The sequence below is a fragment of the Gorilla gorilla genome, chromosome 21 (assembly GCF_029281585.2).
Source record: "Gorilla gorilla gorilla isolate KB3781 chromosome 21, NHGRI_mGorGor1-v2.1_pri, whole genome shotgun sequence".
In the NCBI taxonomy this organism is placed as follows: Eukaryota; Metazoa; Chordata; class Mammalia; order Primates; family Hominidae; genus Gorilla; species Gorilla gorilla.
Window position 1 is genome coordinate 35,779,619 of NC_073245.2, and position 22,188 is coordinate 35,801,806.

The following is a 22,188-nucleotide window of genomic DNA, read 5'->3' on the forward strand; positions in this document are numbered from 1 at the left end:
GCTGTGAAGCAGAGCTGATGCGTACATTGCCTCAGGCACATTGCAGGTGCTCAAAGTGTTGGTCTTTCCTTCCCTTTCTAGGTCTCCATTTCCTCATCTACACAGTAGGGAGCAACTCTGTCCTGATTATAAATAAGACAATAGGTGAATGCACTCAGCAAGCCTGGGGGCAGGGATGCATAGAGAAGCTTCTTGCAAAGGTGAAGAATGTGTGCTCTGAGCCCCGTGCTGAGAGGCAGGTGAGAGGACAGCAAGCCCAGCGACTGAGGCCTACAAAATGCCCCCTGCAGAGAGGGAGGAGGAGCAGTGTTCTAAGGCAGGTGGAAGGCAGCATCCCCAGTGCTTGCAGGAGGAGCAGGACTGTTGTGCTTGCTCAGGTGGGTGGTAGGTTAGGTTCTTAGGTATCTGCTGGGTATCAGATGCTGCACAAGCATCATCTCCGTGAACTTAATCTTTCCATCATCCCTGAGAGGTGGGCATTACAGGGGCATAGTGGGATTGAAACACAGGTCCCCTGAGCCTGTGCCTTTTCTACAAGGCAATTTAGTTCACATGTAATAATAGGACCCAAAAATACACCTGCTATGCTGTGCTCACCTGATTTCACAACATCCTTGTGACCTGCGAGGTTGGTGTACTCTCATCATTTTATGGATGAGAAAACTGAAGCTCAGAGAGGGTGAATAATTTGCTCATCCTTCCAAAGAACTAAAGGGAAGAGAGGTGCTATAGCTGTGGGGCCTTCTATTCCTGGTAGGAAGTGTGCAGTGCCCCAGGCTATTCTGACCCTAGTGCAGGCAGGAGAAAAGGCACATCAACAAATCCAGCAGCAAGCTTCCACTGAGGGCCTCCCTGACCTTTCCTTGCACTAGTGCTGAGGGAGAAACAGGCTTGTTCCTTCACCTAACATGGCTTCTTGCCGCCCCCAGGATAAAGGTCAGAGTCCTCAGGTCTGTGTTTGAGAGTCTTCATGGTCTGGTCCCACCTGTGTTTCCAGCCAAATCCTCCACCAGGGTCCCCAGTGCAGCAGCCCTGGCCACCTGTCCCATCCTACCATCCCGACTTGACTCAAGCTGCTCCCTCTGTCCCATGCTCTTCACACATAGAACAAGGAGAAGCTTGATAAAGGCTAACCTGAATTTTCCATTTGAGAGCATTTTCAGCTTCTGGAAACAGACATTTCACCCAAAATTCCAGATTCCCTGCTTCTCTGAAAATAAATAAATAAATACATACATACAGAGATACATACATACATACATACAGTGCAGTGGTGTGATCTCCACTCACCGCAACCTCCGCCACCCAGTTTCAAGTAAGTCTCCTGCCTCAGACTCCTGAGTAGCTGGGATTTACAGGCATGCACCACCATAGCCGGCTAATTTTCATGTAGTTTTTTTTAGTAGAGATGGAGTTTCATGATGTTGGTCAGGCTGGTCTCCAACTCCTGACCTCAGGTTATCTACCAGCCTCGGCCTCCCAAAGTGCTGGGATTACAGGTGTCAGCCACCTCACTTGTCCAGTCTGCACTATTCCTTAGTGTCAGACAATTTGAGCCAAACAATGTCTTTCTCATTTGGACGTGACCTTCAGGGTCTAATTTTTGTATTTTTAGTATAGACCAGGTTTTTTGTTTTTTTTTTTTTTTTTTGACAGAGTTTCACTCTTGTCCCCCTGGCCGGACGGTGCAGTGGCATGATCTCAGCTCAATGCAACCTCCGCCTCCTGGGTTCAAGTGATTCTTCTGCCTCAGCCTCCCGAGTAGCTGGGATTACAGGCGCCTGCCACCACACCCGGCTAATTTTTTTGTATTTTTAGTAGAAACAGGGTTTCACCATGTTGGGCAGACTGGTCTCGAACTCCTGACCTTAGGTGATCCACCCTCCTCAGCCTCCCAAAGTGTGGAATTACAGGCATGAGCCAGAGCCTGGCCTCACCTGGCTAATTCTTTGTATATTTGAAGAGACGGGGTTTCACTGTGTTGGCCAGGATGGTCTTGATCTGACTTCGTGATCCGCTGGCCTCAGCCTCCCAAAGAACTGGGATTAGAGGTGTGAGCCACTGCACCCGGCCTCAATGTAGCTTATTATCAAAGTATTTACATAGAAAAATTAATCAAAGGGCACAAGCATTTCAACACTTAGGTTAAGATGAAATCTGTGGAAGGAAGAGTGCCAGACACACATGAAATGTTTTGTGCATGAAGGAACCACAACTTAAAATGATTTTCTGTTATTCGTTTTGGTATGTTATTTTGGAAATGTGATTAATCACGTATGTAAAGGACGTTGGGAAGAATTTCCAGATACTCTGATATGCATGACATCTTAATCACACAGTATAAAGCAAGGCTATCTTAGGAAATTAGGTATCACTGCCAAGGATCTTTACATGAGAAGATAAATTAAAATTACTATTAAATTTGTAACAGTCAGATGGGCTGGCAGGCAAGTTGTGTCTTTTTTTCTCAGTATTTTTTCTTTCTCCTTGATTCAATAAAACAAACTTAAACGCCAGTTATCTGCAGAACCCTCCCTAGACTATGTTTAATGATATGTGAAACACAGCCTGCACACTCACAGATCCTTGCCACGTCCCGTTCCCATCCTCTCAAAACCTGTGTTGCCCTGTGGCTAGATTTCTCAAGGAGACGAAAGAGAGAGACGAATGAGAACCATCTTCTTTCAGGTCGCTCTGCACTGCTCCTGCAGGTAGACAATGACCTCTCCGGTGAGGCTATTATCCTTGGCTTGGGGGTGGAGGCCTTAATCCTAGAAAAGAGGCCTCTCAGGATGGGGAGGTGATTCAAATTCTTATGAGAGAGACGCAGCTCCCCACCTCATCTGGACCTTCACAAACCTAAACTGGAACCGCCGGAAAAATGACTGACAATGGGCCACACAAGCCAGGCAGAGACGCGGGGAGAGGCTGACCACAAGAAAGGCGGACGTAGAAGATACCGTCCTCTGGCGCACAGGGCACATATGTCCCAACACACACACTCACATGCACACAGGGACACAGAGCAAAAGAGTGAGAAAGGGGAGAGAGAGAAACAAGAGAGAGACATACGCACACACACAAACGCACAAAGACATACAGCAGTGGCAGGGTAACACCTACACCCAGGCAGCCCCTGAATTTTCAGGGTTCTGCTCTCCACGACTACAACCCACTGGTGACAGAGCAGCCCACTGGCGCACAAGCAAACCTCTCCTTTTTTGAAGAGACTCACTGGCACACCGTCCGTGCAGGCCTGAGCCTGGGATCCCGCGCTGCTTCCCCTGCCCTCCGCCTGCAGTTTCTTCCTCCTGGACGACCCTCCGTGAATCCCGGCCTCCAGAGACTATCCTGTTGATGCCCTGGCCAGGACTGGTCTTAGCCCCGATTCTGACTAATCCCTCTAGTACCAGGTACTCGGGAGGCGGAGGCAAGAGAATCACTTGAACCTGGGCGGCAGAGTTTGCAGTCAGCTGAGATCCCGCCACTGCACTCGACTGAGTGACAAAGTGAGATTCCGACTATAAAAAAAAAAAAAAAGAAATAAAAGAAAAATGACCGCGGAGCGGCGGCTGTGGGGACTGGGGCGGCGGCGGGTGAAGTGAAGATTGGGAAAGGGGCCTCGTCGACCCTCCCCAAATCCGGGCCTGAGGCTGGGATCTCGCGCTGCCGCCCCGGCGATCCGCCTGAGGTTTCTACCTTCTGAGGTTTCTTCCTTCTGAGGTTTCTTCCTGGTGGTCAACCCTCCGAGAATCCCAGGCTCCGGAGACCATCCTGTTAATGCCCTGGCCAGGACTGCTCTCACACCCGACTCTGACGCACTATCACACGGGGCTCCTACTTCGCAAAGTCTCAGGGACCCATCCAAGGGCAACAGTGGCAATCACTAGGACCAAAGCGGAGGCTCAGGCCTTGCGCATGCGCACTGGCGAGACCGAATCCCCGCTTGCTCCGGAGAGTCCGGCGGCGGAACCTTTAAAAAATGGCGGCGATGCGCGGCTGAGGGGACTGGGGCAGCGGTGGCGGCGGCAGCGCAGTCCGAGGCGGCGGGTGGGAAGAGGACTACGATAGGGTCCTGCGGGAGACCCAAGGGTTGTACCCATAGAGGTCCTGTCATCAGGACCTTCTTGATCGGTCTTCTGCTTCGGTTGCCGGTGGAGGAGGAGCTTCAGGGTGCAGCTGGGTAGATTTCTTCAACCTGACTATGGATCCCACGGGGTGATCAGGAATGGGGTTACAATGCAGTGAGGCGGGAAGGGTCTCGCTGGGGCACAGAAAGATCCTAAGGGCTGCAAGGCAGTACTGTCAGCTGAAAATGCACTGACCCATGAGCCCACTGCCTCCCTCCTTCCTAGGTGGAGCAGTGGCCTGACTTCATCTCCAAGGTTCGGGGCTATGGCATCCCGACACTGCTTTCCGCAGCATGTGCAAGGAGAGACAGAGGTGAGTCCGAGATGGAGCCAATGTGACCACACGTGGCACTAATGTTCCCCAAGAGCAGATGGAGTCAGGGTGGGTCTTTGAGGCCGTATGGGGCGATGCTGAGACGGATAGTGACGTCCAGGTGTGTGCAGGTGGGTCACTGGGACCTCCCACACAAAGCCAAGGAAAAGCCAAGCACACTAGAAAACCTGTGAGACAGGGCCTGTGCCTGAGTCCAAGCCACATTCAGGGATGACTGCCAGAGGGGCCAAGAGGTTTCGACAAATGACACCACACCGACATCCCGCCACTGGTAGGTACCCCTGACGCCACCTCCCCTGCACCCAGCAAAACCCAGTCCCTTTGGCTCCCTGACATCCGTGGCAGCCAAAAGATTCAGTGCTTGGAGGCACTTTCCCGAGGAGCAGAGGAACGGGATGGCCCTCAGGAATGAGAGAGGAAAGGCAGGTGGGATGCAACACTAACTTTTCTAGAAGGCAAAGGTCAGCCACGGTGGGGTTGCCTCCCGCTCTTCCTGGATGGACCACGAAGCCATCACTTGGGACATGCAGACAAAGGGAGCTTCCCTGTCCAAGACAGGTATGGAAGCCCAGAACTCCAGGATCATGACACACTATCATCCAGAAATAGGTTTGGAGAGGGAAGCAATCATAAAAGGGACCCCAACGAAATTTCTCCCTAATGGACTGGGAAGTGTTCTTTGTTGAAGACATTGAGCCAGACTAAGAAGCCTCTAGGCTTCACAGGAACTGGGCAGACAGAACAAGAGGGAGGACAGAGCAGAGGCCAATGCCACAGCACAATGCCATTGTCACGGGCATCCGGGAAGATGTGCCAAATGGGTGACTTGGTCAGGAAGGCCAGTGTTTGAGTGACAGACATGCTTGCCCCATCTTGTAGCCAGCTTCCTTCTCCATCCCAGTGTATAGCTGTGGGTAGATTTCTCAATGAGGGCAAAGGGTGAGAGGAGTGAGAACCATCTTCTTGAAGGTCTGTGGGCACACTCCTGCAGGTGGACAATGAACACCTGTGAGGCCTTTGTCCTTGGCTGAGGTGCAGTCGTCTTGATCCTAGCAAGGAGGCAGCACAGGATGGGAAGGGTATTAAAACTCCTGCAAGACAGGCCGGAGGCACGAAGCCCCTTCACTGAAGCACAGCCATGGAGAACTCCTGCTATGCCAAAATTCAGGGACTGGATATTAAGACAACAGTGGAAACCACTGTGACGAGACAATCAGCTAGAGCCATGCGGAGGCACACTGGCTGGGCCGACTAAAGCTCCAGTCCTGGAAGGCAGGCTGCTGCCCCTTTAAACAATGGCCACTGCGTGGTAGCAGATGGGCTCCTGTTGCAGCCTCGGCAGCGACTGGATCCGGGGTAAAGTTTGCAGCGGCCTGGTAGAGGGTGCGGCCGGTGTCCTGTCCCAGGGCGAAACCCCCAGGAGTCCTGTCCTCAGGACCTCCTTGAGCTGACTCCCACCAGGGGAGGGAGAGCTTCAGGACACCTGCTGGGTTCTTGGGACTCCCCTTCAGATCCGATTTTGGCCCCCTCCGAGTGAGATAGGATGGGCTCACCACCTCTGTTGAGGCAGACAGGGCCTCGCTGCAGCACAGAATGATCCCATGGGTCTCAAGGCGTGGTGTCAGCTGAAAATTCACTGATCCATCAGCCCTCTGCCTCCCTTCTCCTTTGAAAGAGCACTGGCCTGCCCGGCTTCTAAAAGCCCTGGGGCTCCGGAAGCCAACCGCAATTTACAGGACACGTGCAAACAGGAACAGGGGCGAATCCCAGGTGGAGACCATGCGATGATGTGTGGCACTGGCCCATCCCACAGCAGATGGAGTGGATGTGTGTAACCAGAGGAATGTGTGGCGACGGTGAAACAAACGGTGGTGTCTAAGCATTTGCCCGGTGGAAGGGGGGGACAAGTGACATTTCCATTACAGCAATGAAAAATTAAAGAACACCTGGGAAAAAGGAGGGGGCTTGTGACTGACCGGATACAAAATTTGAAATTCCTGCCAGAGGAGCAAAGATGTTTCTGCAAATTTCACCCCACCGCCAAAGCTCCATTGCCCAGGTAGCCCTCACACAACGTCCCCTGCACCAAGCCCCAGCCCCAACACCAGCCCCGGCCCCAGCCCAAGACCCAGCCCAGTCTCCTTGGTTCCCTGACATTTGTTAAGGCCAAAAGATCCAGGGAGACAGTCCACCCAGGAGAAGAGGAGAGGATGTCCCTCAAGAATGAGACAGGAAGTGCAGAGGAAATGCGACACCACCTGTGCTAGAAGACAAGGCCAGTCCCGGTCTCCCAGCGCTCATTCTAGGCAATCCACCCACCCATGAAGGGAAACATGGAGAAGAAGCAAACTTTCCTGTCTGAGAGACTTCTCCACGGTCAGGAGATCTGCCCAATCAAGCAGAAAGAGGTTTGGAGAGAGAAACAATCATAACAGGTATCTCCAGGAAATGTCTCCCTGACAGACTGGGAAGTCAAGGACTGGGAAGTCCCTAACGGACAGGGAAGACATGTGGCCAAAGCGAGAGGCATCTAGGACACGGGAGGCAGAGCAAGAGGGAGGACAGAGCAGAAGGAGCAAGAGGGAGAACAGAGCAGAGGGAGGACAGAGCAAGAGGGAGGTGAGAGCAGAGGCCGCAGCCCAGGCCGGATACAGCACCGTGCCACCGCCACGGGCATAAGGGGAGGGGTTCCAAAAGGGTGGCTTGTCCAGCGAGGTCACCGTTCCAGTGACAGGGATTGTTGCCATCTCTCATTCCTGGCTTCGTCTTGCAGACTGTATCATGGTGTGGCTTCATTTCTCAGAGAAGAGCCATGAAAAGATACAAGCATCTTCTCTGATGTGGGTCCGCTGCTCTCCTGCGGGACAAAGAGCTCCTGTGGGGCTCTTGTCCTCAGGTGCAGTGTGATCATTTTGATCCTAGGAAAGAGGCCACTGAGGATGGGGATGAGATTTCATTGCTCCGGGACCCATGCATCTCTTCACATAGGCCAGGCCTTCACACATCCAAAGCGGATCCGGGGCGGCAAAAACGATTGACAACCGGCCTCATGACCCAGGCAGAGATGCAGAAGGAGGTTCACCAAAGACAGGCCGCCATGCGAGAAACCGCTTTGTGGCGCACAGGGCACATTCGGCCAAACACACACACGCACACGGGCACACACACACAACCCACTGAGAGAGGGAAAGAAACACACAGAGACGGAGAGACAGAGAGATAAGAGAGAATGGGAGAAACACGCACAGACACACACACGCACACACACTCACAGACACAGACACACAAAAAGAGTCATTCAGGAGAGGCATTGAAACACACACCCCCAGGCAAACCCTGAGTCTGCAGGGATCGGCTTTCGACGAGAACGACCCTCGGGTGAGAGAGCAACCCAGGGGCATGCAGGCCGACCTGTCCTCGAGATCATGGACGGAGGCACGACTTTTGGGGAGACTCACCCCAACCCACACCGTCACGGCAGGCCTGAGGCTGGGATGCCGTGCTGCTTACCCCGGACTCCGCCTGGGGTTTCATCATTCTGGTCGGCCCTTTGCGACTCCTGGCATCTGGAGACGTTCCCGTCGACCCCGTGGAGAGGTCAGGCTGGAGCCTCAGAGCCCCGACACCCAAGCACTGCCACTGAGGGCTCCTGCTTTGCCAAGCCTCGGGAACTGGTTTCTAAGACAACCGTGGGAACCACTGTGAGGGGAAAAGAAGCTCGCGCCTCGCGCATGCGCATTGGCTGGGCCGAATCGCGCTCTGCTCCTCACAGGCAGGCTGCGTCCCTTTTAAATAACGCCACCGCTGCGCCGCGGCAGTGAGGCTCCTGCCACATCCGCGGTGGCGGCTGGATCCGGGCTCCACTTTGGGGCGGCGTGAGAGAGAGGACCGCGGGTGTCTTGTCCTGTCCCAGGGCCAAACCCCCAGGAATCCTGTCCACAGGACCACCTTGAGCCGACTTCCACCCAGGGAGGGGGACTTCAGGACGCCTGCTGTGTTCTCAGGACTCCCCTTCAGATTGGATTTTGGCCCCCTCGGAGTGGGATAGGATGGGCTCACCACATCTGGTGAGGCAGGCAGCGCCTCGCTGCAGCACAGAATGATCCCATAGGTCTCACGACCTAGTGTCAGCTGCAAATTCACTGATCCCTCAGCCCTCTGCCTCACTCCTCCTTTGAAAGAGCAGTGGCCTGCCCCGCTTCTAAAAGCCTTGGGGTTCCCGAAAGCCGACCGCCCTTTACAGGACACCTGCAAACAGGAACAAGGGCGAATCCGAGGTGGAGACAATGTGACCACGCGTGGCACTGGTGTATCCCACCGCAGATGGTGTGAATGTGTGTCACCGGAGGCATAAGGGGCGACGCGAAACAAACGGTGTTCTCCTTGCATGTGCCGGGGGAAGAAGGGAAGGAGTGGCCTTTCCATCAATGCCAAGGAAAATCGAAGAACACCCGGGACCGGAGGGTGGGGGCGCCTGTGCCTGACCCAAGCCACGTTTTCAAATGCCTAGCAGAGGAACAAAGAGGTTTCTGCAAAATTCGCCCCACCCCCAACCCTCCACCGCCCTGGTAGCCCTGACGCAACTTAGGCTGCACCCAGCCCCAAACCCAGACCCTGCCCCAGCCCAGTCCCTTTGGTTCCCTGACATTCGTTTCGGCCCGAAGATCAAGGGAGTCAGTCCACCCAGGAGCAGAGGAGAGGATGTCCTTCAAGAATGAGACAGGAAGTGCAGAGCAAGTGCGACACCACCTGTAATGGAAGACAAGGCCAGTCACTGTCGCCTAGCCCTCCTTCTAGGCAATCCACCCACCCATGAGGGGAAACGTGGAGAAGAAGGAAGCTTCCCTGCCTGAGACACGTATGGAAGCCAAGAGCTCCAGGGTCATGAGACCTGCCCAATCCAGCAGAAACACGTTTGGAGAGATAAATATTCAGGACATGGATCTCCAGGAAGTGTCTCCCTGACGGACTGGGAAGTCATCTTTGTTGAAGACATTTGGCCAGAGCGAGAGGCATCCAGGCCCCTGAGAAACAGGGGAGGCAGAGCAAGAGGGAAGACAGAGCAGAGGCCGGAGCCCAGGCAGGGTAAAGCACCGTGCCACTGCCATGGTCATAAGGGGAGGGGTTCCAAAGGGGAGGCTTGTCCAGAGAGGCCAGCGTTCCAGTGACAGGGACTGTTGCCATCTCCCATTCCTGGCTTCGTCTTGCAGACTGTATCGTGGTACGGCTTCATTTCTCAGAAAAGAGCCGTGAAAAGATACAAGCATCTTCTCTGATGTGGGTCCGCTGCTCTCCTGCGGGACAAATAGCCCCTGTGGGGCTCTTGTCTTCAGCTGCAGCGTGTTCATCTTGATCCTAGGAAACTGGCCGCTCAGGATGGGGATGAGATTTCATTTGCTCCGGGACCAACGCATCTCCTCAAGTGGGCCAGGCCTTCACACACCCAAAGCGGATCCACGGCAGCAAAAAAGATTGACAACCCGCCTCATGACCCAGGCAGAGACGCAGAAAGAGGGTCACCAAAGAAAGGCCGCCATGCGAGAAACCGCTTTGTGGCCCACAGGGCACATTCGGCAAAGACGCATATGCACACGGGCACACACACACAAAACACTGAGAGAGGGAAAGAAACACATAGAGACTGAGAGACAGAGAGACAAGAGAGAATGGGAGACACACAAAGAGACACACACACTCACAGACACACACACACACACACACACCCAGACACAGAGATACACACAGAGTCCTAGAGCAGAGGCATTGCAACACATACCCCAAGGCAACCCCTGAGGCTTCGGGGTTCTGCTCTTGAAGAGATCGACCCTCGGGTGAGGGAGAATCCCAGGAGAACTCAGGCCGACCTGTCATCGAGATCACGGCGGCATGAATTTGGCGAGACTCACCCAAACCAACACCGTCCGGGCAGCCCTGAGGCTGGGATGCCATGCTGCCTCCCCTGGACTCCGCCTGGGGTTTCCTCATTCTGGTCGGCCCTTTGTGACTCCTGGCATCTGGAGACGTTCCCGTCGACCCCGTGGAGAGGTCAGGCTGGAGCCTCAGAGCCCCGACACACAAGCACTATCACGGAGGGCTCCTGCTTTGCCAAGCCTCGGGGACTGGTTTCTAAGACAACACTGGGAACCACTGTGACGGGAGAAGCTGCTCGCAACTCCCGAAAGTGCATTGGCTGGCCGGAAACGCGCTCCGTTCCCGGCAGTCAGGCTGCGTCCCATGTAAATAACGCCACTGCAGCGTCGGGGCAGCGAGGCTTCTGCTGCAGCTGCGGCGAAGGCTGGATACGGGCTCCAGTTTGGGGCGGTGTGGGAGAGGGGAACGCGGGAGTCTTGTCCTGTCCCACGGCCAAACCCCCAGGAGTGCTGTCCTCAGGACTTCCTTGAGAAGACTTCCACCGAGGTAGGGAGGGGGAGCTTCAGGAGTCTTGCTGTGTTCTCAGGACTCCCCTTCAGATCCCATTTTGGCCCCCACCGAGTGAGATAGGATGGGGTCGCCACATCTGGTGAGGCAGGCAGGCAGGTCCTTGCTGCAACAAAGAATGATCCCATAGGTCTTGATGCCTAGTGTCAGCTGCAAATTCACTGATCCATCAGCCCTCTGCACCCCTCCTCCTTTGAAAGAGCAGTGGCCTGCCCAGCTTCTAAAAGCCCTGGGGCTCCAGAAAGCCGACCGCGCTTTACAGGACTCGTGCAAACAGGAACAAGGGCGAATGCGAGGTGCAGACCGCGTGATCACGCGTGGCACTGGCGTATCCCACAGCAGATGGTGTGAACGTGTGTCACCGGAGGCATACGGGGCGACGGTGAAACAAATGGTGGTGGCCAGGCATGTGCTGGGGGAAGGGGGGAACGAGTGACCTTTCCATCAATGCCAACGAAAATCGAAGAATACCTGGGACCCGGGGGGTGGGGGCGCCTGTGCCTGACACAAGCCACGTTTTCCAATGCCTACCAGAGGAGCAAAGAAGTTTCTGCAAAATTCGCCCCACCCCCAACCCTCCACTGCCCTGGTAGCTCTGACGCAACATTGGCTGCACCCAGCCCCAGCCCCAGCCCCAGGACCCTTTGGGTCCCTGACATTCCTTTGGGACAGAGGATCAAGGGAGTCAGTCCACCCAGGAGCGGAGGAGAGGATGTCCCTCAACAATGAGACAGGCCGCCACGCAAGAAACCGCTTTGTGGCCCACAGGGCATATTCGGCCAAAGACACACAAGCACATGGGCACTCACACACAAACCGACAGAGATAGGAAAGAAAAACCCAGAGACTGAGAGATAGAGAAGAGAGAATGGGAGACACACAGACACACACACACACACACACACACACACTCACAGACAGACACACAAACAAACACACACACAAACACACAAACACACACACACAAACAGACAGACTCCTAGAGCAGAGGTATTGAAACACACCCCCCGAGGCAACCCCTGAGGCTTCGGGGTTCTCCTCTCGACGAGATCGACCCGCAGGTCAGAGATCACCCAGGAGCACGCAGGCCGACCTGTCCTCGAGTTCAGGGCGGCATGACTTTTGGAGAGACTCACCCCAACCAACACCGTCCAGGCAGGCCTGGGGCTGGGATGCTGTGCTGCTTACCCCGGACTCCGCCTGCGGTTTCGTCATCCTGGTCGGCCCTTGGCGACTCCTGGCCTCCGGAGACCTTCCCGTCGATCCCGTGAAGAGGTCAGGCCGGAGCATCAGAACCCTGACACACAAGCACTGCCACTGAGGGCTCCTGCTTTGCCAAGCCTCGGGGACTGGTTTCTGAGACAACCGTGGGAACCACTGTGACGGGAGAAGCCGCTCGCGCCTCGCGCGTGCGCATTGCCTTGCCCGACTCTCGCTCCGGTCCTGGCAATCAGGCTGCGTCCCCTTTAAATAACGCCACCGCAGCGCGGCTGCAGCGAGGCTCCTGCTGCAGCCGCGGCGGCGGCTGGATCCGGGCTCCAGTTTGGGGTGGCGTCGAGAGGGGAACGCGGGTGTATTGTCCTGTCCCACGGCCAAACCCTCAGGAGTCCTGTCCTCAGGACCTCCTTGAACTGACTTCCAGCAAGGGAGGGAGGGGGAGCTTCAGGAGTCCTGCTGTGTTCTCAGGACTCCCCTTCAGATCCCATTTTGGTCCCCACCGAGTGAGATAGGATGGGCTCGCCACATGTGTTGAGGCAGGCAGGTCCTCGCTGCAGCAAAGAATGATCCCAGAGGTCTCGATGCCTAGCGTCAGCTGCAAATTCCCTGACCCATCAGCCCTCTGCCTTCCTCCTCCTTTGAAAGAGCAGTGGCCTGCCCCACTTCTGAAAGCCCTGGGGCTCCGGAAAGCCGACCCCGCTTGACAGGACTCGTACAAACAGGAACAGGGGCGAATGCGAGGTGCAGACCCTGTGACCACGCGTGGCACTGGCGTATCCCACAGCAGATGGTGTGAACCTGTGTCACCGGAGGCATACAGGGCGACGGCGAAACAAACGGTGGTGGCCAGGCATGTGCCGGCGGAAGGGGGGAGCGAGTGACCTTTCCATCAATGCCAAGGAAAGTCGAAGAATACCCGGGACCCGGGGGTGGCGGCGCGTGTACCTGACTCAAGCCACGTTTTCCAAGCCTACCAGAGGAGCAAAGAGGTTTCTGCAAAATTCGCCCCACCCCCAACCCTCCACCGCCCTGGTAGCCCTGACGCAACTTCGGCTGCACCCAGCCCCAGCCCCAGCCACAGCCCCAGCCCCAGCCCCAGGACTCTTTGGGTACCTGATATTCGTTTGGGACAGAAGATCAAGGGAGTCAGTCCACCCAGGAGCGGAGGAGACGATGTCCCTCAACAATGAGACAGGCCGCCATGCGAGAAACCGCTTTGTGGCGCAGAGGGCACATTCGGCCAAAGACACACACGCACACGGGCACTCACACACAAACTGACAGAGATAGGAAAGAAACACCCAGAGACTGAGAGACAGAGAGAGAAGAGCGAATGGGAGACACACACAACCGCACACACACACACTCAGAGAGAGACACGCAAACACACACACACACACACAGACAGACTCCTAGAGAAGAGGTATTGAAACACACCCCCCCCCCCACAGGCAACCCCTGAGGCTTCGGGGTTCTGCTCTCGATGAGATCGACCGGCGGGTGAGAGAGCACCCCAGGGGCACGCAGGCCGACCTGTCCTCGAGATCAGGGCGGCACGACTTTTGGCGAGACTCACCCCAACCAACACCGTCTGGGCAGGCCTGGGGCTGGGATGCTGTGCTGCTTACCCTGGACTCCCCCTGGGGTTTCGTCATCCTGGTCGGCCATTTGCGACTGCTGGCATCCAGAGACGTTCCCGTCCATCCCGTGAAGAGGTCAGGCCGGAGCATCAGAATCCCGACACACAAGCACTGCCACTGAGGTCTCCTGCTTTGCCAAGCCTCGGGGACTGGTTTCTGAGACAACCGTGGGTACCACTGTGACGAGAGAAGCCGCTCGCGCCTCGCGCATGCGCATCGTCTTGCCCGACTCCCGCTCCGCTCCTAGCAGTCAGACTGCGTCCCCTTTAAATAACGCCACCGCAGCGCGGCGGCAGCGAGGCTCCTGCTGCAGCCGCGGCGGCGGCTGGATCCGGGCTCCAGTTTGGGGCGGCGCGCGAGAGGGGACCGCGGGTGTCTTGTCCTGTGCCACGGCCAAACCCCCAGGAGTCCTGTCCTCAGGACCTCCTTGAACTGACTTCCAGCAAGGGAGGGAGGGGGAGCTTCAGGAGTCCTGCTGAGTTCTCAGGACTCCCCTTCAGATCCCATTTTGGCCCCCACCGAGTGAGATAGGATGGGCTCGCCATACCAGGTGAGGCAGGTGGGTCTTCGCTGCAGCAAAGAATGATCCCATAGGTCTCGATGCCTAGCGTCAGCTGCAAATTCCCTGATCCATCAGCCCTCTGCCTCCCTCCTCCTTTGAAAGAGCAGTGGCCTGCCCCACTTCTGAAAGCCCTGGGGATCCGGAAAGCCGACCGCTCTTTACAGGACTCGTGCAAACAGCAACAGGGGCGAATGCGAGGTGCAGACCCTGTGACCACGCGTGGCACTGGCGTATCCCACAGCAGATGGTGTGAACGTGTGTCACCGGAGGCATACGGGGCGACGGCGAAACAAACGGTGGTGGCCAGGCATGTGCCAGCGGAAGGGGGGAACGAGTGACCTTTCCATCAATGCCAACGAAAATCGAAGACTACCTGGGACCCGGGGAGTTCGGGCGCCTGTGCTTGACCAAGCCACGTTTTCCAATGCCTACCGGAGGAGCAAAGAGGTTTCTGCAAATTTCGCCCCACCCCCAACCCTCCACCGCCCGGGTAGCCCTGACGCAACTTCGGCTGCACCCAGCCCCAGCCCCAGCCACAGCCCCAGCCCCAGCCCCAGGACCCTTTGCATAGCTGACATTCGTTTGGGACAGAAGATCAAGGGAGTCAGTCCACCCAGGAGCGGAGGAGAGGATGTCACTCAACAATGAGACAGGCCGCCATGCGAGAAACCGCTTTGTGGCGCAGAGGGCACATTCGGCCAAAGACACACACGCACACGGGCACTCACACACAAACTGACAGAGATAGGAAAGAAACACCCAGAGACTGAGAGACAGAGACAGAAGAGAGAATGGGAGACACACACACCCGCACACACACACTCACAGACAGACACGCAAACCCAGACACACACACACACAAACACACACACACACACACACACACACACACACACACACACACAGAGACTCCTAGAGCAGAGGTATTGAAACACACCCCCCCAGGCAACCCCTGAGGCTTCGGGGTTCTGTTCTCAACGAGATCGACCCTCGCGTGAGAGGGCACCCCAGGGGCACGCAGGCCGACCTGTCCTCGAGATCAAGGCGGCACGACTTTTGGCGAGACTCACCCCAACCAACACCGTCCGGGCAGGCCTGGGGCTGGGATGCTGTGCTGCTTACCCCGGACTCTGCCTGGCGTTTCGACATTCTCTTCGGCACTTTGAGACTCCTGGCATCCAGAGACATTCCCGTCGATCCCGTGAAGAGGTCAGGTCGGAGCATCAGAACCCCGACACACAAGCCCTGCCACTGAGGGCTCCTGCTTTGCCAAGCCTCGGGGACTGGTTTCTGAGACAACCGTGGGAACCACTGTGAGGGGAGAAGCGGCTCGCGCCTCGCGCGTGCGCATTGCCCTGCCCGACTCTCGCTCCAGTCCTGGCAATCAGGCTGTGTCCCCTTTAAATAATGCCAACACAGCGCGACGGCAGCGAGGCTCCTGCTGCAGCCGCGGCGGCGGCTGGATCCGGGCCTCAGTTTGGGGCGGCGTGGGAGAGGGGAACGCGGGTGTCTTGTCCTGTCCCACGGCCAAACCCCCAGGAGTCCTGTCCTCAGGACCTCCTTGAACTGACTTCCAGCAAGGGAGGGAGGGGGAGCTTCAGGAGTCCTGCTGTGTTCTCAGGACTCCCCTTCAGATCCCATTTTGGCCCCCACCGAGTGAGATAGGATGGGCTCGCCACATCTGGTGAGGCAGGCAGGTCCTCGCTGCAACAAAGAATGATCCCATAGGTCTCGATGCCTAGCGTCAGCTGCAAATTCACTGACCCATCAGCCCTCTGCCTCCCTCCTCCTTTGAAAGAGCAGTGGCCTGCCCCTCTTCTAAAAGCCCTGGGGCTCCGGAAAGCCGACCGCGCGTGACAGGACTCGTACAAACAGGAACAGGGGCGAATGCGAGGTGCAGACCATGTGACCACGCGTGGCACTGGCGTATCCCACAGCAGATGGTGTGAACGTGTGTCACCGGAGGCGTACAGGGCAACGGCGAAACAAATGGTGGTGGCCAGGCATGTGCCAGCGGAAGGGGGGAACGAGTAACCTTTCCATCAATGCCAAGGAAAGTCGAAGAATACCTGGGACCCGGGGGTGGCGGCGCGTGTACCTGACTCAAGTCACGTTTTCCAAGCCTACCAGAGGAGCAAAGAGGTTTCTGCAAAATTCGCCCCACCCCCAACCCTCCACCGCTCTGTTAGCCCTGACGCAACTTCGGCTGCACCCAGCCCCAGCCCCAGCCACAGCCCCAGCCCCAGCCCCAGGACCCTTTGGGTACCTGATATTCGTTTGGGACAGAAGATCAAGGGAGTCAGTCCACCCAGGAGCGGAGGAGACGATGTCCCTCAACAATGAGACAGGCCGCCATGCGAGAAACCGCTTTGTGGCGCAGAGGGCACATTGGGCCAAAGACACACACGCACACGGGCACTCACACACAAACTGACAGAGATAGGAAAGAAACACCCAGAGACTGAGAGACAGACAGAGCAGAGAGAATGGAGACACACACACCCGCACACACACACACTCACAGAGAGACATGCAAACACACACACACACACACACAGACAGACTCCTAGAGAAGAGGTATTGAAACACACCTCCCCCGCAGGCAACCCCTGAGGCTTCGGGGTTCTGCTCTCTATGAGATCGACCCGCGGGTGAGAGAGCACCCCAGGGGCACGCAGGCCGACCTGTCCTCGAGATCAGGGCGGCACGACTTTTGGCGAGACTCACCCCGACCAACAGAGTCTGGGCAGGCCTGGGGCTGGGATGCTGTGCTGCTTACCCCGGACTCCCCCTGGGGTTTCGTCATCCTGGTGACTCCTTTGCGACTGCTGGCATCCAGAGACGTTCCCGTCGATCCCGTGAAGGGGTCAGGCCGGAGCATCAGGACCCCGACACACAAGCACTGCCTCTGGGGTCTCCTGCTTTGCCAAGCCTCGGGGACTGGTTTCTGAGACAACCCTGGGAACCACTGTGACGAGAGAAGCCGCTCGCGCCTCGCGCATGCGCATCGTCTTGCCCGACTCCCGCTCCGCTCCTAGCAGTCAGACTGCGTCCCCTTTAAATAACGCCACCGCAGCGCGGCGGCAGCGAGGCTCCTGCTGCAGCCGCGGCGGCGGCTGGATCCGGGCTCCAGTTTGGGGCGGCACGCGAGAGGGGACCGCGGGTGTCTTGTCCTGTCCCACGGCCAAACCCCCAGGAGTCCTGTCCTCAGGACCTCCTTGAACTGACTTCCAGCAAGGGAGGGAGGGGGAGCTTCAGGAGTCCTGCTGAGTTCTCAGGACTCCCCTTCAGATCCCATTTTGGCCCCCACCGAGTGAGATAGGATGGGCTCGCCATACCAGGGGAGGCAGGCGGGTCTTCGCTGCAGCAAAGAATGATCCCACAGGTCTCGATGCCTAGCGTCAGCTGCAAATTCCCTGATCCATCAGCCCTCTGCCTCCCTCCTCCTTTGAAAGAGCAGTGGCCTGCCCCACTTCTGAAAGCCCTGGGGATCCGGAAAGCCGACCGCTCTTTACAGGACTCGTGCAAACAGCAACAGGGGCGAATGCGAGGTGCAGACCCTGTGACCACGCGTGGCACTGGCGTATCCCACAGCAGATGGTGTGAACGTGTGTCACCGGAGGCATACAGGGCGACGGCGAAACAAACGGTGGTGGCCAGGCATGTGCCGGCGGAAGGGGGGAACGAGTGACCTTTCCATCAATGCCAACGAAAATCGAAGACTACCTGGGACCCGGGGAGTTCGGGCGCCTGTGCTTGACCAAGCCACGTTTTCCAATGCCTACCGGAGGAGCAAAGAGGTTTCTGCAAATTTCGCCCCACCCCCAACCCTCCACCACCCGGGTAGCCCTGACCCAACTTCGGCTGCACCCAGCCCCAGCCCCAGCCACAGCCCCAGCCCCAGCCCCAGGACCCTTTGCATAGCTGACATTCGTTTGGGACAGAAGATCAAGGGAGTCAGTCCACCCAGGAGCGGAGGAGAGGATGTCACTCAACAAGGAGACAGGCCGCCATGCGAGAAACCGCTTTGTGGCGCAGAGGGCACATTCGGCCAAAGACACACACGCACACGGGCACTCACACACAAACTGACAGAGATAGGAAAGAAACACCCAGAGACTGAGAGACAGAGACAGAAGAGAGAATGGGAGACACACACACCCACACACACACACTCACAGACAGACACGCAAACCCAGACACACACACACACACACACACACACACACACACAGACTCCTAGAGCAGAGGTATTGAAACACACCACCCCAGGCAACCCCCGAGGATTCGGGGTTCTGTTCTCAACGAGATCGACCCGCGGGTGAGAGGTCACCCCAGGGGCACGCAGGCCGACCTGTCCTCGAGATGAAGGCGGCAGGACTTTTGGCAAGACTCACCCCAACCAACAACGTCCGGGCAGGCCTGGGGCTGGGATGCTGTGCTGCTTACCCCGGACTCTGCCTGGCGTTTCGACATCCTCTTCGGCACTTTGCGACTCTTGGCATCCAGAGACATTCCCGTCGATCCCGTGAAGAGGTCAGGCCGGAGCATCAGAAGCCTGACACCCAAGCACTGCCACTGAGGGCTCCTGCTTTGCCAAGCCTCGGGGACTGGTTTCTGAGACAACTGTGGGAACCACTGTGACGGGAGAAGCCGCTCGCGCCTCGCGCGTGCGCATTCCCTTGCCCGACTCTCGCTCCGGTCCTGGCAATGAGGCTGCGTCCCCTTTCAATAACGCCACCGCAGCGCGGCGGCTGCGAGGCTCCTGCTGCAGCCGCAGCGGCGGCTGGATCCGGGCCTCAGTTTGGGGCGGCGTGGGAGAGGGGAACGCGGGTGTCTTGTCCTGTCCCACGGCCAAACCCCCAGGAGTCCGGTCCTCAGGACCTCCTTGAACTGACTTCCAGCAAGGGAGGGAGGGGGAGCTTCAGGAGTCCTGCTGTGTTCTCAGGACTCCCCTTCAGATCCCATTTTGGCCCCCACCGAGTGAGATAAGATGGGCTCCCCACTTCTGGTGAGGCAGGCAGGTCCTCGCTGCAACAAAGAATGATCCCATAGGTCTCGATGCCTAGCGTCAGCTGCAAATTCACTGACCCATCAGCCCTCTGCCTCCCTCCTCCTTTGAAAGAGCAGTGGCCTGCCCCTCTTCTAAAAGCCCTGGGGCTCCGGAAAGCCGACCGCGCGTGACAGGACTGGTACGAACAGGAACAGGGGCGAATGCGAGGTGCAGACCATGTGACCACGCGTGGCACTGGCGTATCCCACAGCAGATGGTGTGAACGTGTGTCACCGGAGGCGTACAGGGCGACGGCGAAACAAACGGTGGTGGCCAGGCATGTGCCGGCGGAAGGGGGGAACGAGTGACCTTTCCATCAATGCCAAGGAAAGTCGAAGAATACCTGGGACCCGGGGGTGGCGGCGCGTGTACCTGACTCAAGTCACGTTTTCCAAGCCTACCAGAGGAGCAAAGAGGTTTCTGCAAAATTCGCCCCACCCCCAAACCTCCACCGCCCTGGTAGCCCTGACGCAACTTCGGCTGCACCCAGCCCCAGCCCCAGCCACAGCCCCAGCCCCAGCCCCAGGACCCTTTGGGTACCTGATATTCGTTTGGGACAGAAGATCAAGGGAGTCAGTCCACCCAGGAGCGGAGGAGACGATGTCCCTCAACAATGAGACAGGCCGCCATGCGAGAAACCGCTTTGTGGCGCAGACGGCACATTCGGCCAAAGACACACACGCACACGGGCACTCACACACAAACTGACAGAGATAGGAAAGAAACACCCAGAGACTGAGAGACAGACAGAGAAGAGAGAATGGAGACACACACACCCGCACACACACACACTCACAGAGAGACACGCGAACACACACACACACACACACACACAGACAGACTCCTAGAGAAGAGGTATTGAAACACACCTCCCCCGCAGGCAACCCCTGAGGCTTCGGGGTTCTGCTCTCTATGAGATCGACCCACGGGTGAGAGAGCACCCCAGGGGCACGCAGGCCGACCTGTCCTCGAGATCAGGGCGGCACGACTTTTGGCGAGACTCACCACGACCAACAGAGTCTGGGCAGGCCTGGGGCTGGGATGCTGTGCTGCTTACCCCGGACTCCCCCTGGGGTTTCGTCATCCTGGTGACCCCTTTGCGACTGCTGGCATCCAGAGACGTTCCCGTGGATCCGGTGAAGAGGTGAGGCCGGAGCATCAGAACCCCGACACACAAGCACTGCCTCTGGGGTATCCTGCTTTGCCAAGCCTCGGGGACTGGTTTCTGAGACAACCCTGGGAACCACTGTGACGAGAGAAGCCTCTCGCGCCTCGCGCATGCGCATCGTCTTGCCCGACTCCCGCTCCGCTCCTAGCAGTCAGACTGCGTCCCCTTTAAATAACGCCACCGCAGCGCGGCGGCAGCGAGGCTCCTGCTGCAGCCGCGGCGGCGGCTGGATCCGGGCTCCAGTTTGGGGCGGCGCGCGAGAGGGGACCGCGGGTGTCTTGTCCTGTCCCACGGCCAAACCCCCAGGGGTCCTGTCCTCAGGACCTCCTTGAACTGACTTCCAGCAAGGGAGGGAGGGGGAGCTTCAGGAGTCCTGCTGAGTTCTCAGGACTCCCCTTCAGATCCCATTTTGGCCCCCACCGAGTGAGATAGGATGGGCTCGCCATACCAGGTGAGGCAGGCGGGTCTTCGCTGCAGCAAAGAATGATCCCATAGGTCTCGATGCCTAGCGTCAGCTGCAAATTCCCTGATCCATCAGCCCTCTGCCTCCCTCCTCCTTTGAAAGAGCAGTGGCCTGCCCCACTTCTGAAAGCCCTGGGGATCCGGAAAGCCGACCGCTCTTTACAGGACTCGTGCAAACAGCAACAGGGGCGAATGCGAGGTGCAGACCCTGTGACCACGCGTGGCACTGGCGTATCCCACAGCAGATGGTGTGAACGTGTGTCACCGGAGGCATACAGGGCGACGGCGAAACAAACGGTGGTGGCCAGGCATGTGCCGGCGGAAGGGGGGACCGAGTGACCTTTCCATCAATGCCAACGAAAATCGAAGACTACCTGGGACCCGGGCAGTTCGGGCGCCTGTGCTTGACCAAGCCACGTTTTCCAATGCCTACCGGAGGAGCAAAGAGGTTTCTGCAAATTTCGCCCCACCCCCAACCCTGCACCGCCCTGGTAGCCCTGACGCAACTTCGGCTGCACCCAGTCCCAGCCCCAGCCACAGCCCCAGCCCCAGCCCCAGGACCCTTTGCATAGCTGACATTCGTTTGGGACAGAAGATCAAGGGAGTCAGTCCACCCAGGAGCGGAGGAGAGGATGTCCCTCAACAATGAGACAGGCCGCCATGCGAGAAACCGCTTTGTGGCGCAGAGGGCACATTCGGCCAAAGACACACACACACACGGGCACTCACACACAAACTGACAGAGATAGGAAAGAAACACCCAGAGACTGAGAGACAGAGACAGAAGAGAGAATGGGAGACACACACACCCGCACACACACACTCACAGACAGACACGCAAACACACACACGCACACACACAGACAGACTCCTAGAGCAGAGGTATTGAAAAACACCACCCCAGGCAACCCCTGAGGCTTCGGGGTTGTGTTCTCGACGAGATCGACCCGCGGGTGAGAGAGCACCCCAGGGGCACGCAGACCGACCTGTCCTCGAGATCAGGGCGGCACGACTTTTGGTGAGACTCACCCCAATCAACACCGTCCGGGTAGGCCTGGGGCTGGGATGGTGTGCTGCTTACCCCGGACTCCGACTGGGGATTCATCATCCTGGTCGGCCCTTTGCGACTCCTGGCATCCGGAAGCCTTCCCGTCGATCCCGTGAAGAGGTCAGGCCGGAGCAT

General features: G+C 57.4%; 3 pseudogenes; 2 read left to right on the forward strand and 1 right to left on the reverse strand.

The window, feature by feature from the left end:
• LOC129528986 (protein FAM182A-like) overlaps window positions 1–9,742 on the reverse strand; it is a 28,485-nt pseudogene extending 18,743 nt beyond the window's left edge.
• LOC129529034 (protein FAM27D1-like) lies at window positions 4,962–10,468 on the forward strand (annotated as a pseudogene).
• A 7,516-nt stretch (window positions 10,469–17,984) lies between these two features.
• Window positions 17,985–18,965, forward strand: LOC134757787 (protein FAM27D1-like; annotated as a pseudogene).
• The last annotated feature ends 3,223 nt before the right edge of the window (window positions 18,966–22,188 follow it).